This window comes from Electrona antarctica (genome assembly GCF_951216825.1).
Source record: "Electrona antarctica genome assembly, chromosome: 5".
Classification (NCBI taxonomy): domain Eukaryota; kingdom Metazoa; phylum Chordata; class Actinopteri; order Myctophiformes; family Myctophidae; genus Electrona; species Electrona antarctica.
Genome location: NC_136810.1, coordinates 49361998 through 49374543, shown reverse-complemented (window position 1 = coordinate 49374543; position 12546 = coordinate 49361998).

Below are 12546 nucleotides of genomic sequence, written 5' to 3'. Positions count from 1 at the left end.
ACCACTAAGTGAAATGATTAGAACCACATGATCCGACTCCACCCACTCCCAGCCAGGGGTCTTCAAAACCTGAACTTTGAACATTCAGCGGATTTTCTGTGGTCTGGGATTTTTCTGTGTCTGTGAAGCCTTTTTTAGCCTCAATGAAAAGAGGAAAACCGTGAAAACAGTGACATCTGCTGGCAAATACCATTGTCATGGGATTTGCAGGCTGTGACATCACAGTCAGCAGGAAAATCAGAGCACTTGTTTGAGCCAGAAAACCCCAGATCTACTGAATGTTAAAAGTTCTGTTTTATCTTTATTTTTATCCCACGATTTTGTAACCCATTTTTCACCCCTGTGTCAATTATCTAATGTGATCCTGGGCTCTACCCACCCTCTGCTAGCCTAATCCCCATATATGGGGGACATGGGGAGAGCAACGGACTTGAACTCATGCTTCCTTCATGCCTGAGTGTCCAAGTTGCTCCTTTACACCTGACAGGGAGGAGTTTCCCTGGTTGGTTGGACGTAGCACGTGGAAGGAACACGTTATTCCAACCAGTTCCTTTCCCCTCCATCAGGCTGGCCAGCTGACCAGGGGGAGGCAGCTTAGAGACCAGGATTACTGCATGTTTTTTGTGAGGGTACCTACCCTAGGGGACACGGGGAGAACATGCAAACTCCACACAGAAGGGCCCTTTCACCAACCCCGCCTCGGGTATGGGCACTGATGACGCGGAGGAGGAAACACGCCGCCAGCACCCACAGTGTCCCGAGCGGGAATCGAACACAGGACCTTCTAGCTGTGAGGCGACAGCACTACCAACTGTGCCACCGTGCCACCAAAAGTTCTGTTTTTTGGTGTGCAATTGAGCTCAGAATATCAACAAAAAACAACGAGATTAAGTGGGCACAGGTCTCCACCAGGGCAGGTCAGGTTGTGGCCTCCTGGTGGTGTTATAATAGGCCAATGTGAAAAGGGTGTCATTTCTTCTTACGCCTTGGATGGATGATTTGAGGCATTTTGTTCCAAAAATCCACCTGTTGGTGGTGCTATAACAGGCCAATGTGAAAAGGGTGGGATATATTCCTCAGCCTCAAACTTTGAGAGCCAATTTTGTTAGCCAATTAGGAAGGAATATGAAATATCGGACAGATCCGTCTTGAACACATGACTATAGAGATACTATAGTCATGATACTATAGTATGATACTATAGTCACATACTATCTGAAACGTGGGATTTTTGGACAGAATCTGGAGTAAATCAAATAATGTGTTTTTAAAAAGTCGGCCTCCTGGTGGCGCTATAAGAGGCCGTTCTGGAAAATTTGGGGCAGAGGTTCATCGTTGGCATCCAGGGAGTGTGCGTGCAAAATTTGGCATCGACCGGGTTAACGGTGCCGGAGATTAGCTGGTAACAGATGGATGGACACACACACACACACGCACACGTACACACATGGACTCGCACACACACGGACAGAGTGCAAAACATACTCTCTGTCCATGCCTTCAGCCTGGTGGAGACAATTAAGAAAAATTACAAAAACTTTTTTTTTATGTCACAATCGCTTTCAATGTTTTTCAGTCCAAGGGCCCCTTTGCTGAGAGAGAGATGAAGCATGGGACCCCCACTACATATTGTATACATCTGTGTTGCGGATTAAATTCAAACATTTTTGGAGGCAAACTTTGTGTGCTGAGTTAATAATGATTTCATTTGTATTTTTTGTTTTTTCCTCTGTCTCATTTGTTGCTTAAACACTTTGAGTGGCCTTGTTGAAATGTGCTATTATATATATACAAATATACAAATCCATTTGCCTCGTCTTGTTTTTCTGCCATCGTCCAGTAAAATGAGGCCTCTGTGTGACATTCAAATTTGACTTGCATGGGGCTCCATGTAGCAGAATTAAATACCATCATTCACCAACATGGCTTTTCAATGCAAAACTGTGTTCCTGACATTAACATCATTGCAAGACTTCATGTTGTTATTGTTGACACCACAAAACTGTCTATTCTCTCTAAATCTACGCCACTCTCCATGGTTTTGATCAGAACGGCAATGTTCTGTCCTCATTATAGGGCCATTAAATAGGGCCATTATAGGGTGTGTGTGTGTGTGTGTGTGGTCTTAGACAGGCTTGTTCGTTTTGGAATTAGTATATGATTTATATAGCACTTTTCAAGGTGCTCAAAGTGCACTTTACAGGACAAATAGAATAAAAAGTACTTTATTAGGGTGAAAAATAGTTAAAAAGGTTATAAACTAAAAACAAAGAGAAAGGTGATTTGTCTTGGTTTTATGTGAGGACCACAATGGGAATACGGCCTGGAATTTGTTGTTTTATCCCGCTTTATTAATTTGTACGTTATATATTTTGTAATAAATCAAATCAAACATATTGGCCTGATCTCAAGCAGACACCAGTTATACATTTTATTAAGAGTCCATTTATAACAGGTTTTAAGTTGGGATAACTTAAACAATACATGTTTGCCTACTGTGTGTGTGTGTGTGTGTGTGTGTGTGTGTGTGTGTGTGTGTGTGTGAGAGTGTGAGTGTGAGTGAGTGAGTGAGTGAGTGAGTGAGTGAGTGAGTGAGTGAGTGAGTGAGTGAGTGAGTGAGTGAGTGAGTGAGTGAGTGAGTGAGTGAGTGAGTGAGTGAGTGGTTGGATGTCAGAGACAACCTCGACTCATTGCCGGGCCGGGAATCAAACGTGGGACCTTTTGCTTCCCACTCACTCAGCTATACTGTGGCTGCCACTGCTGATGGCGGTAATTTGTCTACTATTAGTTCTCTGAAGGTTTCAGACAATACAACATAATATATCCTTACCATAGTTTTATTTGCACTGATTCTACAGATTCCATCACAATCATATACAAATTGATGCATTTTTGAGGGCCGCTTAATGGCGTTTAATGTTTGTGTTTGCACCGTTTGTTTTACATCACCATTACATCACCTAATCAACATGAGTTAGACTATAATATATTAGCGCCCCTCACTTCACACGGGTGTGATTTTTAATGTAGTTAATTGAACAGGTCACATTTTGTGACCTGTTCACTTTCCTTTCTCATACAACATTGAGAAAGGAAATGGTAAGTGCTTAAATACAGTTACTGGTATGTAATTAAACCACACATCAAACCCATGTCTAAACTTAAACCACTTGCGAGCTATAACCATGTGATCACACTCCTGATTAAACAGTTTGCAGAATTACAGTACATTTCAAGCACAACTCAATACAAAAACTGTTAACTGTGAGTGGACGACACCATAAAGCATTACACTTGTTTACAAGAGGGTCCACCGTTTTCAATTCAACATTTAGAGATGGACAAATATACACTGCTATATAGTCAAAAACAGGAAATCATCATAAAGGAGGTAAAAAGGGGGAAAACACATATACATATACAGACTAAATCTACAGCTGATTTAGTCGACTAAAATGTATTTTGGCGGGCCTTGATGCCGTTGTAATGACAGATTTTACACTTGCAACCAAGTGTAAAATGCCTTATACTGGATCTCTTGTCCACTAGTCCCTTCCTAACATTTTAGTCTAGTTTTTATTTGTAATATATTTAGTCTTAGTTTTAGCTTAGTTTTAATTTAGTTTCCATTTAGTTTTCATCAGTGTTTTTCCACTGATAGTAGTAATACACTGATAGTACACTGATAGTAGTAATAGTGATAGTGACGAAGATTTTTCGTCTTAGGTTTAGTCGACGAAATCAACACTGATAGACAGTGAGGGGGAAAAGGGGTGGGTGGGTGATCATCACAGATGGTCTGAGGGTTGAATATTCACTAGTATTATTTCAGATAAAGTGGTTTCAAATCACCTGCTATAAGAGTCAGCTTGAGGAGTAATCATTTCAGCTTTTGTATAAACTAAACAATGTTTGATGAACAATAATGTATAGTTTTCTTACCATGAGTAATTCATTACTAGGCTATATTTATTACAACAACACAACAAATAGCTGAATAATAATAAGCTTTGTTAAAAAGGTATAGTCCTTTTTTAAAGCATTGATAGACTGTGCTGCTCTCAAATGGTCGGGGAGGGCATTCCACAGGCGTGGGGCAGTGGAGCAGAATGCCCGGTCGCCCATGGTGCGGAGCTTGGTCATGGGTGTAATATTACACACAGGTCTGCATGGTTAAGAGTATCTTTCTTGCTTTTAGAGCCCTTTAATTGAAGCATGGCAGTTTCCCAGCTTTGTAGAAGTAGAGCAAAGGATGAACAAACCCTGACAACCTGGCTAATTTATATGTGATTAATTTAGCAACTGCTAGGCTGACTAGTTCAATAGTCCGGATCAGTTCAGACAGGATAAAGGGAATACAGGCCATTATAGTATGCCCTACTATTACTACCAAGCTGATGAGAATAATCCTAAAAGCCCTTCTCTTCATGTCATTGCCACTGTCCCTCTGTCCTTCTCCTGGTCCAGGCTGTTTCAGAGCTCTGAGGACAGAGAGGCAGCAGAAAGACAGCACAGAAATGCACACAATGATAAAGCCCAGAAGGATGTAACGCACCACACTCCGAAACCACAACGAAAACGAGTTGAGTGCAAGCCCTATCAGCCAGACAACGCAGCAACAGGCCACCCTGTACCGGAGAGCTTTGTACCTGAGAAACACCACAGGGTGAACCACCGCTATGTAACGCTCCACACAGATACAACACTGGAACGATGGGACAGAGAACCAGAAAAACAAAACATCGATGAAGATTGCAACCTTAACAATAACATTGTTGTATGTGAAGTGATTTGCAATTTCAAAGACAGAGGCCAGGGTTGAGATGATCACAGATGCAGTCAGGTTGAGATAGAAGAACTCTGAGGCTATCGTCCCACCAGCTCCACTCAGTATCAGCCACAGGACGTAGATGTTGCTGGGGAGAACCAGGATGAGGTCGATAGCCAGATGGGTGATGACTATGGGCACGTAGATGGAATCGTAGATGGAGGGGATGTAGGAGTCGGTGCCATTTCCCAGGGTGTCGTTCATCTTAAGGCTGTGTGTGTGCCCTGCAGCTGGTTCAGAAGAGAAAGATATAATACATTTGAGTGCAGTTGCCTGAATATAACAATGACACAACTCAAAATTAAACATTTTGACAACTCTTCTCGGTGCTCCTCTTAAAATAAATAAAATAAAAACTATTCTAATGAACAACGAACACAAGGTTAAAGTGATCTCACGTTTTGGATGCCAGCAGAGCGTCTCAGATCTCAGAGTTGGGTGTTGTGGTGAAGTGAAGTCTCTTCTTCAGACGGTCACTGTCTTCCCGATAGCACGACGTCCTTCACATGATGTACTCTCCACTTTACCTCCTCTAACCATTCCCTTCCCTACTTCTCCTTCCACTGTATTGCTTGTTGTACAGCTGCACAGATAAGTATTTCTGTTGGTCATTCCATGGAAATTCACATTTAATCACCCGTCATACACAGTCATTAGGCAAACATTGCCCTTGGTTGCCCTTGTCCAACAACGATGTGGCCATGATTTGTGTATGACACACCCATACTTTATGTGCTTTATTTGCCCTAACTTAGCTTGAACTCCAGCATCCCTATTTTGGGGGGAACGTTTGCCAGCAGATCTACAAGTTCACAACGTGACGTGGTTTGAACTTATTTTGACAGAGAGACTTGCTGTAGAGTGAAAACAATAATAATAATACAAATGTACCACGCACAGGTGCAACTCTGTGGATTGGGTGGAACGTTCACTGGCTAACACATTTAACTCCTACAGCAGCATGCCTGCCAAAGCCTGAGGACCAGGGTGTCAGGGTTCATGAGATGGTTTTATTTCAGTCTCTGTGTACATATGATTGTGATGAAAACATGATGATGATGATTTAATTATTAAAGCATCAACGACACAGCCATGGAGCTCAACCTCTTCACCCTTCAGACCAAATGTTTGCTCTGATAATTCTACCTGGGCCTATATAGGCCTACCTCAGGTGTGCCAAATAAGGCTAACACCAGACCCCACCCACCACTAAGTGAAATGATTAGAACCACATGATCTGACTCCACCCACTCTCAGCCAGGGGTCTTCAAAACCTGAACTTTGAACATTCAGTGGATTTTCTGTGGTCTGGGATTTTTTCTGTCTGTGAAGCCTTTTTGAGCTGCAATGAAAACAGGAAAACAGTGAAAACAGTGACATCTGCTGGCAAATACCATTGTCATAGGATTTGCAGGCTGTGACATCACAGTCAGCAGGAAAATCAGAGCACTTGTTTGAGCCAGAAAACCCCAGATCTACTGAATGTTAAAAGTTCTGTTTTTTTGGGTGCAATTGAGCTCAGAAAATAAAATAAAAAAACGAGATTGATTGCCCCTCGGGGCACAGGTCTCCACCAGGGCAGGTCAGGTTGTGGCCTCCTGGTGGCGTTATAATAGGCCAATGTGAAAAGGGTGTCATTTCTTCTTACGCCTTTGATGGCAATTGGATGATTTGAGGCATTTTATTCCAAAAATGTGTTTTACGAAAATCCACCTGTTGGTAGTGCTATAACAGGCCAATGTGAAAAGGGTGGGATATATTCCTCAGCCTAGTGGGAAAGTCTGTGAAAGAGATGAAGGAACGGCCTTGGGGGATGATTCTGGTGGCGTAGTTGAGGTGGCCTAGGAGCTGTAGCAGTTGTTGTTTGGAGCATGACGGAATTTCGAGGAAGTTGGAAATGAGGAGTGAGATGCGGTCTAGTTTCTCTTGGGGTAGTGAGGCTTGGAAGGTGACTGAGTCTATATTGATGCCCAGGAATTCTATTTTTGTCAGAGGCCCCATGGTTTTCTCATCGGCGAGGGGGATGCCGAGCACCGCGAAGGTAGCCTTGAGGCACGTTAGGCTGCGAGCGGGGGGGGCTGATGGCGGGTCGATTGTGAGGAAATCATCCAGGAGGTGGACTAGGTGGGGGATGTGGTCATTGTTGAGGAGGATCCAGCAGAGGAGTTCTGACAGGTTGTTGAATAGTCTGGGGCTGCTTTTGCATCCGAATGTTAGTCTGACTGAAAAATAGAATTTGTTGTTCCAGCGCACGCCGAACAGGTGCCATGAGTCTGGGTGGAGTGGGAGAACTTTAAAGGCCGACGTGACGTCGGCTTTTGGCGGCCAGGCACCACGCCCGGCGAGTCTGATCAGGGAGATGGCGTGGTCTACGGTTGAATAGTTGAGTGAGTAGTCGGCGCTGGGGATGAGGCTGTTGATGCTGGGAATGGATGAACCGTGGGGGGCGGAAAGGTCGATGATTAATCTTTTCTTGCCGGAGTACTTTCTGGTTGCCACGGCTAGGGGGCTGATACGGTATGAGGGGAACGGGGGGGAATCGAATGGCCCTATCATGAATCCTTGTTGATTTCTTTTGCGAGTAGGGTGGTGACGGCGTCGGGTTCTGTTAGGGCGGACTGGAGGTTATTGCAGGAATGGGATAGATCGGGGAGTGAAAAAAGGCCTGGTGAGAAACCGTGGATGAGGCCATCGATTAAAAAACGGATGAAGGGGATGTCGGGATGGTTGGCTAGAGCTTTGGCTAGGGCGGGGATGTTGACGGGGGTGGCCAGATGTCTGATTAGTCAGCTGTTGGCTGGTTTGGTGGGGTTGTGGGGGCAGCTGAGCCGGTTGTGCGCTCCGCCGCAGTAGGAGCAGACATGGAGCATTTTGCAGGTGTTGAGTAGGCACCCCTGATCGTTGAAGTTATTACACGGCATGCGGGAACCAATAAACATAATTTTCCGGCTCCGCTTGTCCAGGGATTGGGAGGAGGAGGGGAAAGCGGTCGGGCGGTTATGTTTTGGCTGTTTGGCAGGGGCTGGCTGGGAGTGAGGCGTGTGCGTGGGAGCTGGGGCGGATGCGGCGGGTCTGGGTGGTGGTTTGGTGGCTGAGAGGACGCACTCGGTGGTGGGGTGGGAGGGGCAGCCGCAGATGGTGCAGGCGAGAGCAGCTTCGCCGGCAGGGCTTTGAATGGCGGCTTTGAATGGACCGGCCTCGGCGGTTCTGGACAGGCGGCGGTTCTGGACAGGCAGCGCAGAGCCCTCTCTCCTGGCGTCGCGTCGGCTGCTGGGGGAAGGACCCTGGATGACGTCATCCGACCGCGACGAGGTTGTTGCCGGACGTGCTGGGGTCGAGCATTGGACCAATAGTGTAAATAGTTGGCCCTTGTTTGCGGTTCTGCTGAACCGTTAATTTTTCTCGAGGAGCGCTCTTTTGAGCCCCGGCGACAGTCCACTCGTTGTACGGTGGAATGACCGGCCTGCGTGGTGCTGCGGAGGAGTGCGGAGCCGAGGCGGCGGGCGCTCTCAGGGACTCGCGACGAGGAGGGGGTGGAGGTGGGAGGTCGCTGCGTGACCGGCGTTGATGAGGCGGAGGGAGAGGGGGAGATTGCGGCGACGAGAGGATGAGGCTCGGGGGGATCTCGGTTCCAGCCGGGTTGCCTGCGATGCCCTGATGTAACTAGGAGCGGACCGAGGCAGCACGCCGGCCGCCAGTAGCCTTTGGGCGAACGGCGTTTCGGGAGAAGTCTTCGGAGTCGGGGGGATGGAGGTCGAGACGATCCATGGTGAGTAGTACTCGGAAAAGTTGGCGAGGTTTTTGGTTGCTTTACGAGCGTGTCATTCGGCTGTGCTGTGTACGGTACGAGATAGTACGAGATACGATGCACGAGTGGCTGGTGGAACAGGCTGGCATATATGCTCTTCCCTTAATGGAGCGAGGGCGGTGATAGGGCAGAGAGCTAGGCAGTTGCCATGGCAGCAGGGCCTCGGTGAGTGGCGAGGGTGGAGCTGGCATCAGTAGTCATGGCAGGTAAATGGTGGAGTTGATTGTAGCTGTGGAGAAGGTGGTGAGCTAGATACCTGAGGCTAGGAATAGAATTAGCATGGCATGGTGGCAGAGGAGGCCACCGATCTTAGCTTGAAAGCGTGGCCTTCCTCCTGAACATATGTTGTATACCAACTCCATATAAATCTGTGTTGCGGATTAAATTTAAACATTTTTGGAGGCAAACTTTGTGTGCTGAGTTAATAATGATTTCATTTGTGTTAAGTTTTTGGTTTTTTTCTCTGTCTCATTTGTTGCTTAATGTTGTATGTAAAACACTTTGAGTGGCCTTGCTGAAATGTGCTATACAAATACATTTGCCTCCCCTTGTTTTTCTGCCATCGTCCAGTAAAATGAGGCCTCTGTGTGACATTCAAATTTGACTTGCGTGGTGCTCCATGTAGCAGAATTAAATACCATCATTCACCAACATGGCTTTTCAATGCAAAACTGTGTTCCTGACGGGTGGGCGGGTCTTGGCTAGCCTCGGTCCCAGGCTTACTTATCTGCGAAAAGAAAGGGTCTTGGCTGGCTGGGTGCTACACAATGTTGTACACTGTATGACAAAGGTGTGTGTGTGTGTGTGTGTGTGTGTGTGTGTGTGTGTGTGTGTGTGTGTGTGTGTGTGTGTGTGTGTGTGTGTGTGTGTGTGTGTGTGTGTGTGTGTGTGTGTGTGTGTGTGTGTGTGTGTGTGTGTGTGTGTGTGTGTGTGTGTGTGTGTGTGTGTGTGTGTGTGTGTGTGTGCTAAAAGAGTGGCTTTGAGACCTGTCTAAGGGGTGACTCACACCTTCGCATCTAGCATACAACATTGATGCATGTATGAAAGGGTTTGTTTACATCTTGCCCCAATGCATTTCCAATGGAAGTCACATGGTTTGACACAACATTTGTGTTGTACGGCTTTCGGCTGTGTTTCGACTGCCCCCCCTCCCCCTCATACAATAGGCCTACAAATGTTGTGTCAAACCATGTGACTCCCATTGGAAATGCATTGTGAGCTTGCATCAGTCTCATGCATCAGCTATACATCAATCTGTTGCGAAGGTGTGAGTCAGGCCTAAGGGGCGACTCACACCTTTAAAACATTGATGCATGCTTGTTGTATGAATGTTGTAAGTGTCATGGCCGCCCAATGCATTTCCAATGGAAGTCACATGGTTTGATACAACATTTTGGACTACAAGCTGTTGTATGGCTTTCGGCTGTGTTTCGACTGCCCCCCTCCCCCTCATACAACACAAATGTTGTGTCAAACCATGTGACTCCCATTGGAAATGCATTGGGGCAAGATGTATCACACCCTTTGTATACAACAAGCATACATCAATCTGTGTTGCGACCGTGTGAGTCGCCCCTAACTGTGCAATGTAAGTGGTGTAAAGTAACTAAGTACATGTAGTTACTTACATCTCATACAACAAGCATACATCAATCTGTTGCGAAGGTGTGAGTCAGGCCTTAGACAGGTCTCAAAGCCACTTTTTTTAGTTTAATAGTGGTTGTGGTGTCAACAATAACAACATGAAGTCTTGCTTCAGTCCAATGATGTTAATGTCAGGAACACATGTTTTGCATTGAAAAGCCATGTTGGTGAATGATGGTATTTAATTCTGCTACATGTAGCACCACGCAAGTCAAATTTGAATGTGACACAGAGGCCTCATTTTACTGGACGAGGCAAATGTATTTGTATAGCACATTTCAACAAGGCCACTCAAAGTGTTTTACATACAACATTAAGCAACAAATGAGACAGAGAAAAAAACAAAAAACTTAACACAAATGAAATCATTATTAACTCAAAATTATTAACCCAAAAATGTTTAAATTTAATCCGCAACACAGATTTATACAATATGTAGTGGGGGTCCCATGCTTCATCTCTCTCTCAGCAAAGGGGCCCTTGGACTGAAAAACATTGAAAGCGATTGTGACATAAAAAAAAACGTTTTTGTAATTTTTCTTAATTGTCTCCACCAGGCCGAAGGCATGGGCAGAGAGTATGTTTTGCACTCCGTACGTGTGTGTGTGTGTGTGTGTGTGTGTGTGTGTGTGTGTGTGTGTGTGTGTGTGTGTGTGTGTGTGTGTGTGTGTGTGTGTGTGTGTGTGTGTGTGTGTGTGTGTGTGTGTGTGTGTGTGTGTGTGTGTGTGTGTGTGTGTGCGTGCGTGTCCATCCGTCTGTTACCAGCTAATCTCCGGCACCGTTAACCCGGTCGATGCCAAATTGTGCACGCACACTCCCTGGATGGCAACGATGAACCTCTGACCCAAATTTTCCAGAACGGCCTGTTATAGCGCCACCAGGAGGCCGACTTTTGAAAAACACATTCTTTGATATTACTCCTCCAGATTATGTCCAAAAATCCCACAAATCGTTTCAGACTATCTCTATAGTCATGTGTTTAAGACGGATCTGTCCGATATTTCATATTCCTTCCTAATTGGCTAACATTGGCTTTCAAAGTTTGCAGGATTGGCCCGTTATGAACAAAAAGCCTCAAATCATGAACACAGTGTGCAAACTACGTGAAATCTTTCACAGACTTTCCTACTAGGCTGAGGAATATATCCCACCCTTTTCACATTGGCCGGTTATAGCACCACCAACAGGTGGATTTTTGCAAAACACATTTTTGGAACAAAATGCCTCAAATCATCCAATTGCCATCCAAGGTGTAAGAAGAAATGACACCATTTTCACATTGGCCTATTATAACGCCACCAGGAGGCCACAACCTGACCTGCCCTGGTGGAGACCTGTGCCCTGAGGGGTACTTAATCTCGTTTTGCTCTCATCTCCTCTGTTACTTTATCCACACAAATATACACATGCATGCATTGTAAATTCACTTTGACAGCTTGGTCAAGACCAGGTGGACATAGATTAGCTTAAGCATAGTAGCCTGAAACCACACAGGCACTCACACATGCCTGTGCACGCACATTCAATTTGACAAAATGTTAAAAAAAAAAAGAAAGAAAAGAAACTCAACTGCTAAGGAGCTCATTAGCTCCTCTTGAGTCCTCTAGTCTAAACCACAATGCTCCTTTGAAGACGGTTTGAAGTGGCAGCAGGGGGATCAACACATTTGAGTAAACTGCTCAAAACAACATGATCTGAGAATCTCTGACTGCTGTTTGAAGGCTTTACAGTTTGTTGCAACTGCAATTTTGTCAAAACTCTGCACACGAGCCAAGTAAGACACAATACTTTAAACTTCTCGCTTATATATCAAAATTAAACAATTATTCATTATTTCAAAATGGCATTTTTAAAATGAAACAACAAAGAAAGACATTACAGTATGGTGCAGACTATAATGGCACACAAGGGGATATTTCAGCATGCTAAACAATAAGCAGTGATGGAAAGTTACTAAGTACATTAACATTTACTTACAGTAAATACTGTACTTTCACTTTTTTTAATTTCACAATTTCCAATACTTTTACTTCACTACATCTCAGAGGCAAATATTGTACTTTTACTCCACTACAATTATTTGAAAACTAGTTAGTAATTACTTTATAGCTTTTAGTTATTACAAAACATTTACAAGTGGGTACATTACCCACTTCAACCCTATATACATTTAGACCATTTGAAAATATCCGATCTACAAGCTCACAATGCGTTGTGTCGCAACGCAACGTAGAGCTGCCATTTTCAAAATATTTTTATATGAAAA